Consider the following 20745-nt stretch of genomic DNA (forward strand, 5'->3'; position numbering starts at 1 on the left):
TGGAGCACCCTGGGATAGTGGAAAATGTCCCTGGCCATGGCAAGGGGTGGAATAGGATGGACTTTAAAGTCCCTTCCAACCCACAGCAGCCTGTGATTCCCTGATTTTTTGATTCCATGGTTCCATGGGTCATTGCTCACAGGAAGTTGTTATCCACAACCAGACTGCTGTGCCTGAGAGCTTGGAGGGTGCCAGGATGAGACCAGGACTGTGTGTCCAAAACTCCTGTAAGAAGCCCATAGGCTGCAGACAAGCTGGGGCAGACACACCCATCCTTGGGAAGAATTTCCGGGAAACCTTTTGTTCTTAAGAAGGATGTGCAGGAAAGTGGCAGTGCCCAGGGAGCATTCCCAGCCCCTTGGGCAATGACATGGAAAGCTGCTGGACACACCCCAGGTGAGAGTGAGATGGACCCAGTGTGAGTGTCCAAAGCAGCCCTGTGCTCCCTGCACCTCTGGAGAACTTGGTAGGACTGGGAAGTTCTGTGGGCCTCAGTTGCTCTGTGTTACAGCCCTTCCTGCCCCAGGGGTGGGGACAAGCCACGAGTATCACCCAGGACCTGTCTGTTGTCTGTCCCAGGCTGGGGCTCCCTCACAGCACTGCTGCTGCTTTCCCAGGCCAGGTCCATCACAGATTAGAGAATGCACCTGACCAGACTCAGAGCATCCATTTCTGCCTCTGTCTTCTTGTCCAGCCCAGACTTTTTCCTCCCCACTGAAACATTTGCCCCAAACATCCCAGAGCTCCATCCTGCCCTGCCCAGGTGAGGAACATTTCCCAGCACAATGGGAACAGGTCCTGGGCCTGTTTGGTTTTCGGTGCACCCTGGCAGAGCTCTGCATCCAGCCCCATCCCAGCAGGGCAGCTCCAGGGCAGTTCAGCAGTGTCCCTGAGCCTGAACCCCACTCTGACTGCTCAGCAGTACCTGGGAGTGAGTTCTGCCATCCCCACACATTTGAGATCATGGTTTGTCCACAGGACAAGGCAAAATGCAACCTCCTCCTTATGCCCAAGCCTGATCAAAGAATGACAGCCCAGGATCACTGAGAGCCTCATGTCCAGGAGATTTAGACAGGTCAGGTGGATTGTGGAGCTACTCCAGTGACTGGAAATGCCAGAGATGCTTTAACCTTCATGGAAACTGGGCTGTCATGTTGGGAAAATACTGAGAATGAGAATGAGAAGAAGAAACAAAAGAAATTAATGAACAGCATTTAAGGCAAAAGCAGAGCTCCAGCAAATCATGGGATGCAGCTGACAGAGCCAGAAGGGCACAGAGTGTATTTCAGGAATGAACAAACCCACTGACATTTTCTTCTGCTCCGTTAGAGAGCAGAGGCAAGGCAGGAGTGGGGGAAGCAAAGCAGATGTGAGAGCCCCCTCAAAGCTCAGCTGAGTGGAGCTGATACACCCCTAATCCTGGGCAAACCAGTGTACTACATGTTAAATATTAAAGGCAGGAATCTATAAACGTGCAGGAAGATGGAACTGTGAGTATCAGAATCACAAAAAGACATTACTGGAAGGATTGATTGCTGTGTTTTTTTTAATAATAGAAGCCCCTAATTAGTGCATGAAAGGCCCATGATAGCAGCAGCCTGTCTGAGTTTTATTAAAACATCTGATGCATTGTCTCACGAAGCCACACTTGAAAAATTAATTCAAACTGACTTGGCTGTAGCTGGAGTCACATGGGCTGGGGATGAATGGAGATCCAGGGAGTGCAATAATAACCCATTATCTGTGGCACGGAGCTCATTTCTATCCAAATGAACCCTGCTTTGTGCGGAACACGGGCAGCTCTTCCCTCACTTTATCAGGCAGGAGTGCCTCCTGCAAAGCCACCGAGTGCCAGTGGAACCCACCCTGAGCCTGGGGAGCTCTTTCTTCTCCATGCCATCAGTATCTGTGGAAAGGAGACAGCTTTAGGAAGTGTCAGGGATTTCACAGCTGGCGTGTTTGCTGCCTGTCTGCCTGGGAATGCCTGCTGTCTGTAACTCTCACAACTTCCCTCTCAAGTCAGCTGATACCTCATGTTTTTTCGTCAAGCTCCAGCTGCTGAATCCATGTAGTTTTCTCAGAATATCACAAGTAGATTTCAAACCTTTCCTTTCTCTGAAAACAACATGGAATATTGCAGAAACCCTCCAGTGCCCATTAACACACGTGCACTGGGTAAATGTTGGTTATTTTCTGCTGATTTCTCTGTGTTTTTTGATGTTTTCCCAGTACCTTCTTAGTATGTAGTCCCTATTTTTGGACGCTGAAGGGAATCATGTTGTTTTTCATTCACCTTTAATTGTTGCTCTCCTGGTAAAATGTCTCAGTACCCCAATAAAGGTGCAGAAGTTGTCCCACCTGGCCCAGCACATGCAGGGAATGGTTAATTAGCAGTCAGTTGTCACAACAAACAGCCTTTGGTAACACCAGAGGGTAAAAATTATTTCCCTGCACCTCCAGCATCCATATGAATAATGAATCCATTTGCAGGACTGAGCATCAGCTCATGAATGAAACCTCAACCAAGGAGCACTGAGAAATACAACAAAAATTAATCACTGTGAGCTGTTTTCATAAAGGCACAAACCCTGAGCTCAGGGGGGACCATTGCTCAAGCCGTGCAGGAGAATGAGTCTAGGGAAGATTGTCACAAGTTTTCCACCCCAGCAGAAATGAGAAAGGTTATAAGAAAGCTCGGTTCTCCTTTGCAACCTCTGTTCCCATTTCTGCACTCGGGGTGTGTGATTACAGCAAACTTCTGAGCGGAAATTAAGGACTTTCTTTAGAATCTCCTGTTTAAAAATGGAACATGGCATCCAGATGAATATTTTCTATGATATTTTATTGTGAAAAATGTCAGCCAAAAGCTTCAGCCTCAAGTAAATAAAGAATCAGATCGGTTTGTCAAGTATCAGAACTGCTTTAATGCCTTCTGCTTTCCTTTTTGAGCATATTAGAGCAACCAGAGCTAGGAAATGATACATGTAGGATTCCTTGCTAGCAGCAGATCAGAAAAACGTCAGATAAAAGTAGCAACATATTTGGTATAAAGAGTTCCTGGAGGTTTGAAAGCTTCCCTGGAGATGACACCTATGGCTGAGGATGAGCCTTGTTTGCTCCATCCAGACCAGAGCGAGCCCAGAGTTCCCAGCAATGGAGAAGACAAGTGAAAAGATTCTTTTTCCTGGAGGGAGCTCCAGCACAGTGTAATTTCAATGCTTCTTCCCAAATTCCTTGGTGTTGGAGAAAGCTTATGAGGAAGAGCCAAAGCCAAAGCGATGGGAATGCTGCTGTCAGGCAGGAAGAGGCCAGGCTGGGAGCTGGGTGTTCCCAGGATGAGGACATGGAGTGTTGTCTGTGTCCCAGGCGGCTGGGGGGAAGTGCCAGCCAGGAGCTCCCTCAGCTGAGCTGCTCCTAGGAAAGGACAGACAGGATGGGCTGGGACCTCTTCCCTCCTGGAAGCTGCTGTCCATGGTGATGAGGTCGGTTTGGGAGAGTTCTTACATTGCTCCTAGGAATGTCCTCAGTCCTTGTGGATGTAGGAGTTGGTCTCAGTGCCACTTGTGGATCCCTTCCAGCTCAGGATCTTCTAGGACTCCATGCAGTGTTACCATTTTGGGTTCATCCTCACACCAAACCATCCCTGTTGGGCTGGTCTGGAAATGACCAAGCTATAAACTGCCATTTATTCTCCTGACAAAGGTTTTGGTCTGGTTCAAAGGGCTGGGCTAAGCTTTAGGGAGAAGGGACCCCTGTCCCTCAGTGGTTGGGAGCTAAGGCAGGTCCTTCACCACTGTGCAGCCCTGTCACTGTCACACCGACAGAGAGGTGCCTGAGGATGTCCTGCCCCCCCCTGCCCTGCCAGGCACAGGCAGCTGTTTCTGATTTAATAAATGCGCTGTTTTTCCCCAAAACAAGTGTTGAAGGCTCTTCCCACTCTCAGAAGTGCAGCAATCCAGAGAGCTCTCCTCCTTAGGTGGGGATGGGATGACAATTCTCTGTCTTAGCCCTGCTGCTCATCAGGCAGGGTCACCACATCAGAGCCCAGGGGATGAATGCAGAGCAGCCTTCCCAAAGAGCCCATAGATCCTCTTGGACACTGAGCACCCCACACCCTTCTGCCCCTGGGGTCACAGACCACAGCTCTGTGGCCACCACAGCAGCCACAAAACCTGAGAGCAGAGTTGTGCTGTTCTCCTTCACTGGCCAATCTCTGCTGTGCCAGCCCAGGGGCACCCAGAGATGGGGATCCACCCCTGCCCTGGGCAGCTGTGCCAGGGCCTGACTGCCCTTTCCATGCAGAAATTTTCCCAAAATCCACCCTGAGCCTCCCCTGGCCCAGCCTGAGGCCGTTCCCTCTCCTCCTGTCCCTGTTCCCTGGGAGCAGAGCCCGACCCTCCCCGGCTGTCCCCTCCTGGCAGGGAGTTGTGCAGAGCCAGAAGGGCCCCCTGAGCCTCCTTTTCTCCAGGCTGAGCCCCTTTCCCAGCTCCCTCAGCTGCTCCTGGGGCTCCAGCCCCTTCCCCAGCTCCGTTCCCTGCCCTGCACATACAGATGCTGAGCTGTGCCCGGGTCCTGCTCTGTTCATTCAGCTCCTATACCCGCATCCTCCAGGATAACACTCCTTCCTCACCATTCCCACACCGCCCTGGCTGTGGATCATCTGCAGCAGCCAAAACGAGGAGCACTGGCAGCAGAAGCGGTGTGAAAGTTTAGGACTCTCTTTGCCTGAGAGCCCCGACCCTCCCAACAGACCCTGCCAGGGAGGGAGAAGGGGGGACCCCAGCCCATCACCCTGGGCTGTTAAAGCTGGAGCAAATTGCGTGTATTATTACTTTTTCTTTCCTAATTGTTACCTCCTGTGCAGCTGGAGCAGGGGGCGATAGCCTGGAACAAAGACCTGGAAATAACCAGTGACGGGAGTTCCAAATCACTGCCGGCAATTTAAGTGGCACTTGAGTGAGGGCAGCTGTGGCAGAGTTAAACCTGCTGGTTTCCAGGCAGGAGCCATAGCGAAGGAAAAACCCGGGAAGCTCAGCAGGATCCCAGGAAAAGAGTTGAGCGTGCACTTCCAGTCTGGTGAGGCACTGCCGTCTGAGGAAGGTGAGGAGTACAAAGAGTCTCGAGAGGTTTATTCACCTGGTAAATTCCAGTGTGCCAACAGCTCCCTGTGGGGCTGCCTTCATCATCACAGGGATTCCGAGGGGCCCTGGGAAAGCTGGGGATGCTCCCTTGCAGTTTCTGTGGGAGGGAATCAGGATCATGGATGCCCCAGGGGCCTGTGCAGCTCCCACCGCCAGGCTCTGCTGGGGACCCGCGGGGCAGTGCTCGTGTGCTGCTGATGTTTGGTGTCACACTGGAGTCACATCCCCTGAAATAACATGGAAAAACTCCCACATGGCATCCCAGAGTTCAGCATAGCCCAGAACCTCGTTCCCCTGCCCGTCTGGGACCAGTGTGGGACCCTGCCTGGAGCACTCGATCCAGCTCTGGGGTCCCAGCACAGGAAGGCTGGAACCTGCTTGAACCTGTCCACAGGCCTCCTCCAGGGGCTGGAGCCATTCTGGATCCAGGCTGGGAGAGCTGGGGGTTTTCAGCCTGGAGAGGAGAAGGCACCAGGGAGAGCTCAGAGCCCCTTCCAGGGCCTTTCAGGAGAGCTGGAGAGGGACTGGGGACAAGGGATGGAGGGACAGGACACAGGGAATGGCTTCCCACTGCCACAGGGCAGGGCTAGATAGGATATTGGGAAGGAATTGTTCCCTGGGAGGGTGGGGAGGTTTCAAGATCAGGTCTAAGGTCCCTTCAACTCAAAGCACTCTCTGAGTCCATGATATGATTCCATGAGTGTGGCCCATGGCAGGAAGAGGAAAAGCTGGGTCCGGAGGGATGGATCTTAAGCCCAGGAGTGAGATGTCCCAGTTGGTGCCTTTGCAGGAGGGCACCCACCCCATGACCCACCATGGTGGCACAGCAGCACCAGGGTCTCATGCCAAGGTTTATCCCCAATGAGTGCAACAAATCTAACCCATTATGCACAGAACTTGTGGTCATCCCTAGAACCTTGCAGGAAGTTGCTCCTATCACTGTCCAACTCCCTGGAATACCTCCTGGGACTCTCAGGAGCCTTGAGCTGAGCCACAGAAGGCATCCAACCGGTGGAGCCTGATTCCCACACTACTACCTCATGTGTCCCAAAGAGGAACTGTCACCATTTCAAACTGGTGACACTCCAACCTCCTCTTTCTGTCCCATCCAGCAGGGAGACACTGGAGTTCTGGCTCAAGCAGCTGCAGTTCTGTCATTGCTTCCTGTGCTGTGTGACATTCCCAAGTAGTTTTTGACCCAAGGATGGGTCAAAACCCTTGGGATTTGGCTGTTTTCAGCACCCGCTTGGGGCACAGAGCATCCAGCACCCAAGGCCATGCCAATGGTTAATGAGGCATTAGAGGAGGTGTCCCTTCCCAGGGGAAAGAAGAAGGACACTTATGCTAATTAAGGTATTCCCAAAATGCTCCTACCTGGAATTCCAGCATCTACAAGTACCTCAGGCAGGGATGGATGCTGCTTCTCAGGGCCCCAGGCCTGTGCAGGGAGGATGGGCCCAGATTTGAGGAGTGGGTGAGATGTGGAAAGTCAATGTCAGCACAACCTAACCAGCGCTCCTAAAAATTGCCCCCAAATTAATAGCTAGAAAATAATGCAGCACTGTTAACTTCTATTTGCTAAAATAAAATTTTTGGAAAAAAACCCCAAACATTAAAACCCTCATTTAGTGACAACATGACAGCACAAAACAACCCTTTTGGAAGTGTCACCAGGTAGAGAAGCAGAGCTGCAAACACTGCCCTGCCAATATTCCGCATGCAGCACCATGCCTGAGCCCGCGCTCCCAGGATTGCCTAGCTCAGACACAACACAGGACAACAACAGGAGCTAAATGAGGATAAATTACATCAGAAGCACAATGTTTACAAGGGCTGGTAATTCACCCCCAGCAGCAAATTACTTTTATGGCAAGAATCTTCTTTTCATGGGCTTGGCTGTTGTGAATGAGGGAGCCTCCATTGGAATGCAGATGGGATTTACCTTGGAATGGCTTAGTTACCAGAGATGGGAGAGAGGTGGAGGGATGGATGGATGGATGGATGGATGGATGGATGGATGGATGGATGGATGGATGGACGGACAGCAGACACACAGGCAAGAAGATACCAAATCTAACATCTGTCTCTCTTTTAAGTGATGGTATTTACAGAGGACTTTTAGAGAATTGTACAATACAAAAATGCAGAATTATACTCAACAGTTTCATTGGGTAATTGAACCAATTACAAAGGTGAAAATATCCCAGTCAGGGCTGTCCTGGAGTGAGGTGCTCTAACAGAATGAGGCATTTGCAGAAGACACAAACACATCTTTCTTCTCTCATTCAAAATAAAACTTACTCTGAAGGTCCCAAACTGCTCCACTTGCAACTCAGGACAAAAGTGGGCTCATCCCAACTAGGAAACTGTCAGACATCCTTCATTGCAAACATAAAAAACTCCCACTAAAGAAGCAGCAAGTGGCTCAGCAAATCAGGGAAAACCAACATATTCCTCTTGCAACCTTAAAATTGGTTATCCACAAAGCAGCAACGTAAGAAGTGGAGGTACTTCCTCAGAATTTGAGAAATTATCCAGGAAATAATTTGAATAATTTGTTATAATTTGTTTTAGAACCCTTGCAAGTTCACAGAAAGATGTTGACAGTGCAATGATGACCTTTTCCAAGCAGATTTACACAGAACAAATTTCTGAACTGGGATCAAGAAGAATTTGGGAAGATGGGCAGGGAGGTGAAAGAAAGAGGAAGAGTTGCTCCCACACTGCTCCTGAAGGACACAGTAATGGTGGGATGGACAGAAAATCCAAAGGCACCTGGGAAGTGACAACTGTCCTTCTAAGAGGGAGATCAGCAGGTTGGACCATGGCTGTGCATGTATTCAGACCTCCAAATTCATCCAGTCCCACCCCTACCACAGGCAGGGACACCTCCCACTGTCCCAGGCTGCTCCAAGCCCCAATGTCCAACCTGGCCTTGGGCACTGCCACAGCTTCTCTGGGCACCCTGTGCCAGGGCCTGCCCACTCCCACAGCCAATATCCACCACAATTCCCATCTTCAGGCAGGTTTTTCCCAATTGTTGCTGGTCAGGAGATTTGCTCAGGCACAGCTCGGGGTGGTGCCAGCCCAGCAGAGCTGCTCCTCACAGGCCCTGCTCTGAATTTGGGTGGTGCGTGCACCAGCCCGCCCACAGCTGATTCCAAGCTTGGCTGTCAGCTGGCAAAACACTATGACAGGACAGTGTAGCAAGACCTTGCTTTAAATTTATCCCCTGGTTTTGTTAACTATGTAAGACAGCTCTGGCTGGAAAGCATATGGTGCAGTATAAAAATCTCCATAGGATGGATTGCAGCAACTTCACACAGAAGATGGAGAAGGATTTAGAAAAGCATTTCAGCAGATTTTAATAGAAAATATCTTATCAAAACCCTCATTGGCTGGTAGGCCAGGATTTCAGAGTGGCAGCTACTGCTTTTAATTTTATACCTACACAGAAGTCTGTGTATCCCACAGTGGGTGTCTCCTGAGTCCCAGGGATGCATCCCTCTGGGCTGGTGGCAGTGTGCTGCATGTCTCAATGCAAATGCCACAGTTGGACTCAGACTGTGCAATCTGATCTCCTCATCGATTTCCAGGGATGGAATGTAAATAACTCTGCTGTGTACATGGGATCAATGGGGATGGAGAAGGAGTGTCGATGCTCAGTGTTATGAGCCTTATTCATTGCAGCAAATGATGATCAACACAAGAGAACTTCAGTCAAAACCACATCAATTAATAATTGCTTCGCAGCTTCTGTCCTTTTCTGTCATTTCAGCTCTTTGGCAGATGAAGCTCATCCCCTCCCAGCTCTCAGGCTGTGGCTGATTGCCCAGGCAAGTGGAGCAGAGAGATTGGATTAGAGGAGGTTCCACAGCTCTGCACAAACTGCAGGTTCTTTGTCTGGGCCACTAAGAGCAAGTTCATAAAAACTGAAAGAGTTGTCAGTACTTGCTTATTGATAGTCCCAGATGAAAACCACAGGACCTGGTTAAAAAGCTGTATTAAGATTGTTAAAGACATAGGAATTACTCAGAGCAAATTTGGCTTCATTGGACTTCATGCCAGGCTCCTGTGAAGAAATAAACTTCACCTCAAAACAGCAAAAAAAAGACTTAAAACTGAAATGTTAGGGAGCAGAGAAATGTACATATAAAGTGCTGAAGTCTAGATAAGAAAGAGAAATTCCTTGTGAAATTCACCATACAAAAAGCTGGCTCTGTCCCCCCACTCCGTGCTGGGTACAGGGCCCAGGCCCTGGCCATACAGGTGCTCAGGAACCAGCTCCCATCCCTCCACAGGGACAGGTCACCCCACATTTCACCAGTGCTGCAGGCTGAAATGTGGGGCCCACACCAGAGCTGCGTGGACCATGCGGCTCTGCACAGCTTTCAGGATCTTGGATGGTCCATCCCAGACACCTCAGCCAAGGCAAGGCCCACAGCAGCACCATCCAGCAAGTGAAGGTCCCTGACCCCAAGTCACAGAGCAAGGATCACACAGTAAAGCTGGGAAAGGCCTCCCAGACCATCGATTCCAGCCTGGGACTGAACATCTGGTCAACTCAACCAGAACACTGAGTACCACATCCACTTGGGTCCTTGGGCACCTCCAGCGATGGGGACTCCAAACCTCCCTGGGCAGCCCTTTCCAGTGTCTGGCCACCCTTTCCAGGGAGAAATTTTCCCCAGTATCCACCCTGGGCCTCCCGTGGCCCAGCCTCTCCTCCTGTCCCTGTTCCCTGGGAGCAGAGCCTGACCCTCCCTGGCTGTCCCCTCCTGGCAGGGAGTTTTGAAGGCCCCCCTGAGCCTCCTTTTCTCCAGGTAGCAGCTGGGGAGATGGTGGTGAGCAGAGCTGGGGGCAGCAGGGGCTGCACATCACTCATGTCTGTAGCAATGAAGGAGGTGAAAGAGTCACCAGAATTCTGATTTCAGAGGGGCTTAGCATGGTCTGAGCAGGTCTGAAGCCAAACAGCCCAGAGAGGCCGGTCTCCACCTCAGCTCGCTCAGCACCAGCTCTCCACACTCTGCTTCATCACAGCCTCTTCAAAGCACAGTTCCTGCTCTTGGGTATGGAATTCCCAGCCATGACATGGCCCCTTCCCCTGCCCAGGGCTGGGGATGGCAACACGTCCCCAAGGCAGGGACCAGCACACAGGGCAACCACAGCCTGGTGCTGGGGCAGCAGAGCAAGGGAAATCTGCCTGAGGAAACCCCCAGCTCTGAATGGAGACTGGGTCCGAGAGTGCAGCAACCTGTTCCTGGAAAATTCACAGAGAGAGAGAAAGGCAGCTTGGCCTGAATTAATTATTTCGTTGCAGATGATTCATTTGTCTCTAATTATAGATGAGCTTCTAAATACAAATGTCAGTTAAAATGTTATAGTTCTCCTGCAGCTGTCATTCATGTGCTGGTGAAGAGATCAAGGCCAGAGCTATTAAAAACCTTGGGAGTGAAAGGAAGTGAAAGGAGTCCTTGGTGAAGTGAAATTAAAGCAGGAGTTCGCCCTGAGCATTTTAAGCCCACGGAACTCTCACCTGTATTCCAAACCCGTACTCCCAGCAAGCAGCCGAGGGCCTTTAGGGCCAGTTTTTCATTTCTGAAAATGCTGTGGTGCACACAGAGCCCCTGCCACCCTGAGGGGGTGTGGGTAGCAGGACAGGACCTGCTGCTGGCTGCCCCTTGCCCACAGATGGGAAATGGAGAAAAATAGGAAAAAATCTCAGTCCTGTGTGAGTGGTCACAGGAGACTCCCAGCCTGAAGGATGGCTGGTGATTGCAGGGAGTGGATGTCTGAGCAATGGAGACACAGAACCATGGAATGGTTTGGGTAGAAAGGGACCTTAAAGCCCATCCAGTGCCACCCCTGCCATGGCAGGGACACCTCCCACTGTCCCAGGCTGCTCCAGCCCCAATGTCCAGCCTGGCCTTGGGCACTGCCAGGGATCCAGGGGCAGCCCCAGCTGCTCTGGGCACCCTGTGCCAGGGCCTGCCCACCCTGACAGGGAACAATTCCTTCTCAATATCCCATCCATCCCTGTCCTCTGGCAGTGGGAAGTCGTTCCCTGTGTCCTGTCCCTCCATCCCTTGTCCCAAGTCCCTCTCCAGCTCTTCTGGATCCCTTTTAGGCCCTGGAAGGGGCTCTGAGGTGTCCCTGGAGCCTTCTCTTATCCAGAATGAATAATCCCAATTCTATCAGCCTTTAGAGTTTATCTTGTTTTGCCTCTCATTAAAATTCTTGGGTAAATTAACATATTTTGGTTCAGCATTTTGTCACTTTTAGATGAGAAGTCCCTGCACAGGGAAGCTCCTCAGGTACTACTTTCCCTACAGAGTTTGCCCTGAGCAGAGTAATAATTCACTCTCAAACTGGGGCCAGGAGCCTTGTGCCACCCCTTGTGCCACACGACGAAGGCACACACATTGTCAGTGTGTTCCCTGTGTTGATTTGAAGGTAAAACAAAAAGAAGGGAGCTGTCAGAGAGAAAACGTGATGGGAAGAAAGTGCTTTGCCTGTTGAGTCAAGGAAATAGTCCTTGCAGCTTCGCGGTTTTTATTGCAGGAGGTCAGAGCTCCCTCAGCAGCAGCTCCCAGTGACCATCACAGGTTTCCCACACCCCGTGGGGCTGTCCTGATGGTCTCCTTCAGCACAGCCTGGCAGGATAGAAGGGTTAGCCAGCAGGACCACTGGGTCATGTCCAGCTTCTCTCCCTGGAGCTTGGACCTTTGGGTTGTTAGGGATTGTTCTTTGCCTCTTTCTAGCAACCTCCTCAGCTCACCCAGAGCTGCCACCCCCACTCCATATTCCGAGGGTGTGGGAGGTTCCTTCCAGCAGCATTCCCAGCACTGTGAGCAGCTGTGGCACAGCCTCTCCTGTGGAGTGTCTGCACTGTGTCCTGTGGAGCTGAGAACACCCAGGAGGAGGAAAAACTCAGGAGGAAGAAGACCTTGCCTGGGGCTTCAACCCTCCAGACAGAGCCCCTCTACATGTGGTGGATGGCCATGGTCACCTGTAGCACTCTCCGAGCAGGAGTCCAGCACTGCACTTGGACACAGACTTGTTTGCTAACCTCAAATCCATCTTTCCAGAAAGCTGTCCAGCAGAAAGGCCCTGGGGGTTCCAGTGCCAGGGGATGGACACGAGCCCAGGTGTGGCCAAGGGCAGCGGGGCTGTCCCAGCCCTGGGGGGCAGCAGGAGCAGGGCAGGGCCCGTCCCCTGTGCTGGCCCTGCTGGGGCACCTCCAGTGCTGGGGCAGCTCTGGGACCCTCCTGACAAGAGAGACCTGGAGGGGCTGCAGCGTGTCCAGGGCAGGGAACGGAGCTGGGGAAGGGGCTGGAGCCCCAGGAGGGGCTGAGGGAGCTGGGAAAGGGGCTCAGCCTGGAGAAAAGGAGGCTCAGGGGGCCCTTCTGGCTCTGCACAACTCCCTGCCAGGAGGGGACAGGCGGGGAGGGTCGGGCTCTGCTCCCAGGGAACAGGGACAGGAGGAGAGGGAACGGCCTCAGGCTGGGCCAGGGGAGGCTCAGGGTGGACATAAGGAGGAGTTTCTGCATGGAAAGGGTGGTCAGGCATTGGCAGGGACTGTCCAGGGAGGTTTGGAGTCCCCATCCCTGGAGGTGTCCAAGGAAGGCCTGGATGGGGCATTCAGTGCTCTGGGCTGGTGACACGATGGGGATTGGGCCCAGCTTCGACTCAGTGGTCTGGGCTGGCTTTTCCAACCTTAATAATTCCATGATTCTCCAATCCTTTCTGTCTGAGCACCAGTTCCTGAGTACAAGCAGCACCTGCAGCAGCTCTCTGTCACTGAAGCCCCTGTGGCCCTTCCCTGAGGGCAGCAGAGCTCTCTCCAGGCAGAGGTTGTGCCATGAGCATAGCCCAAAGCTGCAGCTCTGCTTGTTCCATTCTTTAAACCTTGCCTTGGACAAATGTGCCCAAATACTCTGGGGTAGACACAAATCCCTCAGTGAAAGCTGCTGGAGCAGATGATGGCTCTGCTGCCTCCTGTTCCGCAGGCTCGGGAACATCTCAGCTGTTAACGCCGCAGCTCATGAGCATTTGGAGTTTACAGTTATTTTATTTTGCAAGGACAGATGGCAGACAGCTCTGTAGTAGTGGGGCAGATGGTTGTGCACCTATGAGCAAACCAAAACAAAACAAAAACCAAACCCAGAGAAACTGCATGGTTAAGCTGCAGAGTAAGTGGGCTCTGCTCCTGCTCAGACACAGCACATGGGCCCAGCCACATCCTCGTGACTCATCTCCCACACACAGGTGACAGCAGGAGGGGGCCCTTGGGCTATGATAAAGCATCACACACAGAAAGAAACCTCAGTTGTGCTGCTTGAGATGGATCAGAGTGTGGGGAAGTCATGGCCCAGGGGAGAGCAGCTGGCTCCTGGCTCATTTTCTCACCAAGGCAAAGCAGCCCGAGTCCTCCTGCCCAGGAGGGACATCTTCCCACCAGTGTGGAAGGAACACTCCTGCTGGGCCAGCCCATGGCAAAGGGCACAGTGGCTGCTCCTACTCTCAGCAAGGCCTGTGGTTCTCAGCCTCAGGTCTGGCCTCCTGCTCTCAGGTGACATTGGCAGGACCTGGAACAGAACAGGTCCCTTCTGCACCTCACCTTGGCCCTTGGAAGATGCTTCTTCATGCATGAAGGCACCCATGGCTGTGGGAGGAGAAATCCTGGGGTTTTGTGCCACCCACACTGGGGACCAATCTGTAAGGTATGGGTTGAAGGAAACAGCTGGGAACACTCAGTGAGGATAAATATCTGCTCCTCTTTACATTAAATGCACAAAGCTATCCAGTTAAATACTGTCAGGTCCCACCTATTATCTGGTGAAACCCAATGACCCAAATTTAAGCCTTCTTACTTCATGCAAGTTGTCCTAACCAACTCAAAAGGTGAAATTCTCCAAGCCTGGGGAAGCAGGACCTTGAGAAATTCAAGCAGAGCTTTTTTCAAAGAAGCCTTTCCACAGAAGAGAAAGCCACAGGAGAGACAGAGATGAATAACTACTGATACCCTTGCACATACCACAACATTATGGCTAAAAAACTGTGGATTTTGATTAGACATCATGTTTCTCCAAGAAATATTAACTTTCAATATTTGAAACATCTTTTTAAAAGAGCAAGAAGAAGGTCAGACCCACAAGAAAGATGTCCCTCTTGCTCTCCAACAAATTAAACATCAAAGTTATCAAGCCAATATTAGGAAACCTATATGTTGAGGCATTGTGGGCTATTTTTCCCCAAACAATATCCTTTTTATCCATCCTGAATGTTTGTTTTCCCTCTTGGCTTTCATTTTATAATTAGTCTCTCTGGACAGAAAGTGAATCTTTCATTGACTTGCTTACGGAGCAGTAATTGTCAGCTAACCTCATTCTTTGGGGAAGTTTAATGCCAGGCTGCATCCTGCACTCAGTCAAATTCCCATAAATTCTTATCCAGGCACCAGGAAATGCCGACAGTGTCAAACAGCTGCCAACTCTGACAGCTCCTGGCAGGAGCTGCGGAATGGCAAAGCCCAGGGCTGTTCTCCAGCAGTGATCTGTGCCCAGAGGAGCAGGAGCACAGCTCATCCTGCTGGATTCACTGTCTCACACTGCTTTAACTGGTTACTAGGCACACTTCTCCATTTTTTTTTAAATAAAAGAGGTAAAATAGACTAATGGACTGGAATGCCTGAAGTATGACTGGAAAGTGAAAACATGATGAAAAATGAGCATTTAAATAATAGAATCATGGAGTTGTTAAGGTTGGAAAATACTTTTAAGTTCATCAAGTCCAACCATCAGCCCAGCACCACCACCTTCATCACTAACCCATGTCCCCAAGTGCCACATCCACACATTTTTTAACACTTCCAGGGATGGAGACTCCACCCCTGCCCTGGGCAGCCTGTGCCAATGCTTTTCAACCGTTTGTGTGAAAAAAAATTCCCTGACATCCAATCTAAACCTCTCCTACTACAACTCAAGGCCATTTCCTCTCATCCTGTTGCTTGTTCCCTGGGAGAAGAGACTGATTCAGGACCAATACGAAATTTATACCAGTGTCTCATCAACTCAGGAACATGGCCCAGAGCGTTGCTGTCAGCAGCACGAGGCCCTGTTGGAGGTAAACCACTAAAGGTGCACCCTGCTCACTGCTGTTGTGAATCCTAGTTAATAACTTAATTGATAGCCTGGGACAGGGTGACCCATCAGCCAGCCAGTCTGGGATGAGCAGTGGCTGACATCCCAGATGGAGGTGGGGATGTTTTTAGGCCATTCAAGGGCCCTCAGCAGCCTGGAGAACTGAGCAGAGAGAAATCTCATGGAGGAATCTCAAGGAGGATGCAAACCCCTGCCCCTGAGGAGGAATGACTCCAGGCAGCAGCACAGGCTGGGGCCCAGCCATCTCTGCAGGGAAGGGCTATGGGGCTCTGGGGGATCTCAGGCTCCCCGTGAGCTGGGGATGCACCATCACAGTGCTGAAGGCCAAAGTCTGTCCTTGGACTGTGCTGGACAGAGCATGGCCAGCAGTGCAAGGGAGGTTGTCCTTCCCTCTGCTGAGCACTGGAGAGGCCATATTTGGAGTTCTGGGCCCAGTTCTGTACCCCCCAGAACAAGAAAAATATGGATTTATTGGAACAAGTCCAGCAAAAGTCCATTAAGTTTATTAAAAGACGTTTTTTTCATTGTGAAGAAGGCCAAGCATGGGTTGCCCAGAAAGGTTGTGTGGACTCTCCAGCTTGTAGAGAGCTAAAACCTGACATGATCCTGGGCAACCTGCTCAGGGGAACCTACTCGAGCAGGGCTTGGACCAGAGCACCTCCAAATGCACCTGGGAGATTCTGTGATTCTGTGGTAGATTTAGCCACTAAGGATCCTGAGCTCCTGCCTCATGCAAGGATAAGTCTGGTCAAATCTGAGAAGCCAGACTGAGAACAAACACTGTTGGGTTATGGCAGAGGCTGTCAGAAATAATAACCTGGCTGACTCCATTAGGAAATTCTTTATTTTGGGAAGTGAGTATAAAACTTCATAAAATAAGAAAACATTTGATCATCAAAGAACTCATAGAAAAAAGAATGTGAACTTGCTTGCACTGGGCAAAGCTCATTTTTAGCCTGGGTTCATGAAGAACAAAGACTGCTGGGATCTCACGGGCTCCTCTGCCAGCCCCTCTGCCTGAGTGAGCTCGAGGAATGATGGGATGGGGGGAGAAGTCTCACAGACAGGAGGTGTCACAAACACCTGCAGCTGCGGAACAGAATTCAATGCTGTTGGTTCTTCCCTGTGGGAAAGGCAGGGACAGCTCAGCCTTGGCCTGCTCAGAGCAGCCAAAGCTGATTGATCACACAGGTCCAGCCTGGCCATGGAGCAGCTCATGGTGTCCCGGCTCCCTGCGATAGGGAAGGGCTGGAGCTGGGCCAGGGCAGGCTCAGGCTGCAGAGCAGGGAAAGGTTCTTCCCCCAGAGGTGCTGGCACTGCCCAGGCTCCCCAGGGAATGGGCACGGCCCCGAGGCTGCCAGAGCTCCAGGAGCGTTTGGACAGCGCTGCCAGGGATGCCCAGGGTGGGGTTGTTGGGGGGTCTGGGCAGGGCAGGGATGGGACTGGATGATCCTGTGGGTCCTCAGGATATTCTGTGATTCTGTGATTTGTGGTGGTAAAGGAGTTTTCAGATGAGCCCTAGAGAAATCACCAGGAGCTGAGGGTCCTCCAGGGGATTCATGGGCTCTGAAGAGGAACTGTGTCCTGGAGTGACTTTACCTTTAAGATAGCTTTGGGAGCTAAGGAAGTTGAAGGTGCTGGAGGCTGTTAGGAGTTTTTTCTTCTGACCAATTACTGGTCATTTCTGAGAATTGGCGGCGGTTTTAACCATTGAAAAGTGAGATCAACATTTTTTTTAAGTTTTATGCCTGTTTTGCTCTTGTTCTAATCCATATCTCACAGCAAGAAATAAGTAAGTTTTCTAGTGATTTTTAGTTACTGCTTTAAAACCACAACAAACTGGAAATGCAGTCTCACGGAATAACAGAATTATTAAGGTTGGAAAACACCTTCAAGATCATGAAATCCAACTACAAGCACCAAAGTCCATCATGGCTGTGCTTATCTGCCCATTTCATGTGGCTTGTCTGCTACCAGTGTGATGAACGGGCCAGGAGACCAGCTCCTTTTAAAAAGGCCTTTATTAAACAGGACAGCTCTGGGGTGGGGGCCCGAGGGGTCGTGCACACCACCACTGCTCCCACTTGGACACCACAGAAGAGGAGGATCCGTGCAGCTTTGTCACTAGGGCAGAGTTGCGCCTTCCTTCCTCACGGGAGTCCCCGGGAAGACTCGTTCTCTTGGCATCGTAGCCTAGGGTGTCATCCCAGTCGAGTCCCCTCGTGGTTATGTCGGCCTCTGGAGGGAAGTCAGGGGACTCCTCTGGGTCTTCCTTGTTCGATGGTACTGGTTTTATTCCTTCCCTTTTGTGTGGCTCATTGTCTCGGGGTTTTTTCCAGTCTGGGTGTGTCCCATGAGTCTCTGGTCTCTCTCGTTTACATGAAAGTCCTTATGTCATCCTCCTCCTCAGGGCCCAACTGAACAAGGTACAGCACCTTGGGGCAGGGGTACAGTGTTGCCATGTGGGAGTCTAGGAGCAGTGGGGGCAGGGCCTGGCTGAACACGGAACAAGAAACACAGGGTACAGCAACTTGGGAGAGGGGGCAGGGCCTGGCTGAACAAGAAACAAGAAACACGGGGTACAGCAATTTGGGACAGGGGTACAAGGTAAGTAAACCTGGGACAGGGGTACAAGGTAAGTAAACCTGGGACAGGGGTACAAGGTAAGTAAGGGGTTTACAAACAATAATATGGTAACAATATTCTAATTATTCTTAACACCAGGATACCCCAGTCCCACCAGGGCCAGGTCACTGTGGTGGCAGTGCCACACCCAGACACGGTGACAAAAGGCAGCACAGCCACAGCTGTGCCAGCAGTGGGACCAGGAGCCAGCTGGGGAAGGGAGGGCAGGAGGGAGGTGACCCAGATCCAGGCTCTCGCCAGCTCCAGGTGGATCCAAGCTCTCCTTTCCCATTCCACCCCGTTCTGACAGGGTGGGATGGAGGGCAGGGAGAGGCTGAGCAGCTCGGGACTGGTGTGGAGTCTGTGCATTGCACCAACCCAAGCAGGGCCAAGGAATCACGCTGAGAGCAGAGGTTTTTTCGTGGGTAATTACAGAGGAAAATGCTTCACCCCGTTCATTTTGTCTCACCTGGGAAGAGTGGACACTCCCTCCCCACCTGAATTGCAATTCCTGCTCTAGAGGGCTCCTGCTCTCCCCTTCCAAACCCAGAGCACACACCAGCTGCCTGCAGCAGGAGGTTTAATGTTTGAACTCTTTATGTCCCAATTCCCTAAAATCCCCAATGGTTTTAAAAACTGAACTGGCCAAAATTTCACCTTGGGGAAAAAAAGAAATCTTCAGTGACTTAAAATATATTTAAAATAAGTGGATAGGATTGAATTTAAATCAATCAAGATGTACCCATGGGTGAGTCTTTAATCAAAATCATCTTGAATCTGAGAAGTATCTGAGAATTGGGAGTAATGTATGGTTAAAATGAGTCCCTACAGGTATTTGGGGCTATTTTTGGGAAGTTTTTTTGTTAGTTAAGCTGGTTTTGGAGGGCTTTGTTGTTACTGTTTTGGGGGTTTTGTTTGGGTTTTTTTTTTGTTTTGTTTTTTGGGGTTTTGTTTCTTTGTTTTGGGGTTGGGGGTTGGGGTTTTTTGTTGTTGTTTTTTTTGTTTGTTGTTTGTTTCTTTGTTTGGGGAGGGGTTTTATTCTTCTTTTTAAGGGATTTTCAGGATCAAGAGATAAAATCATTCCTGCAGTGGAAATCCAGCCAGGGCGATATTTTGGCTGTGATTTCATTCCTTTTGCCATTTAAAGAATTACCCATTTTTGTCTCAGGATTCTTTTCCCTCCTTTATGACCATGGAATATCTTACTCAATAACAGTGTTTTGTTCCAAGGGTTAGTTACTTATGCACCTGGGAAATGGAGAAAATGCATAATGCAAATGCTCCTTCTAATGGGAATGAATCACTGGATTGCTAATACCTGGAATTTTAATAATACTACAGAAAGATGGTTAAAACTTGGATTGAATTTAGGACAAGTGCTGGATCTGTGAGGTTTTATACTCTGCATTGTATCAATTTTACAAATAGCACATTTTTTGATTAGAAAGAAAAATCAAATTAAATGTCTTTCACTGACCAATTCGAATAGAAGGAATAAACTTTTCTCCCCATAATTTTGCTCAGGACTCATTTCCACATCCTTTCATGGAGTAGAAAAAAAAAATTACCAATATAGGGCTTTTCTGCTTCCCTTTTCAGCACTAAAAAAGGGCAGGAAACGAAAAGTTGTTCAGTAAACATCAGAACTAAAATCTATTTTTATAGATAGCTTGTAATCCCTCCTTATCTGCATCTCACTGGATCTTCCTCATGTTCCCCTCACATTTCTCTTCTGCCAGAGCTTCCAAATACCTCCACAGCCATTACCCTTCCCAAACCTATCCATGCAGGAACCCAGCCTAGAGGACAAAGGAGGGAGCAATAATTTAGTGCACACTGCGCCTTTTTAATCAAGAACTGAACTTTCAGATCCTGCCCTACCTCAAAATGCTTTGAAATCGGTAAAACAGTGGGAGTTTTGGAGGCGTGGTGTCAAAGTAGGAGGGAGTGATAAGTAAATAGCAGAGAAATAGGCAGATAGTCTGGGAAAAGGCTGATAGAAGAAATGTCTTGTCATTAGGAAAGAAGCTGGAAGGGAAGGAAAAATAATTAAACCCCATAAGTTTAAAGACTTAATAAAAAATTATAAAAAATAAAATAAAAAATATTAAAAGATAAAAATTACACACTTGAATTTATACCAAAATTTTGGGTTTAAACCTACTGCTGAAAAAGGAGCTCATATTGGGCTGGGAGCTCATATTGGTCCTTGTGGGTCCCTTCCAACTCAGCATATTTTGTGATAATATTGTTAAATAATAAAAGGAAGTGAGGGGGAAGGGATGGAGAGAGATGAGAGAATGGGAGTAAGAGGAAAGATGCTGAAAAAAAACCCATTACTTTTTCCAATAAGAAACATTTACAGCCAAACAAATATGATCTTTCTGTTTGAAGCACAGAATATGGACCAGTCTGGACCTGGGACATTGCAGTCTCAGTGGGAAATCACCCATATCCTTCTATCTTGTTGTTAAATCTATTGTTATTATTGTTACTACTATTATTACAGATTTCAGCTCTGGAGAGAGTTTGGAAGGGGCTGAGCTGTTTCCTCCCCTGCAGTGAGTGGAGTTGATGGTGGCTGAGACCCTGAGCCACGGGCGTCACACGGGGTTAACTGAACCCAGCTCTAACCCAGTCCTTGGGCTGGAGGATGAGAAATGTGATCCCAAATTTGCCACCTTGCTGCTGCCCAATGGTCCATAGTTCTCTCCAAGGCAGGGAAATTCAGTGATGGGAAGTTTGCTTTAAAAGCTCCTTTCTGAGTTGGAATTCCACCACTCTGGCAAGGGAGCACAGGCCAGGAGCTGCCGAGG

Source organism: Poecile atricapillus, chromosome 16 (assembly GCF_030490865.1).
Source record: "Poecile atricapillus isolate bPoeAtr1 chromosome 16, bPoeAtr1.hap1, whole genome shotgun sequence".
Taxonomy (NCBI): Eukaryota; Metazoa; Chordata; class Aves; order Passeriformes; family Paridae; genus Poecile; species Poecile atricapillus.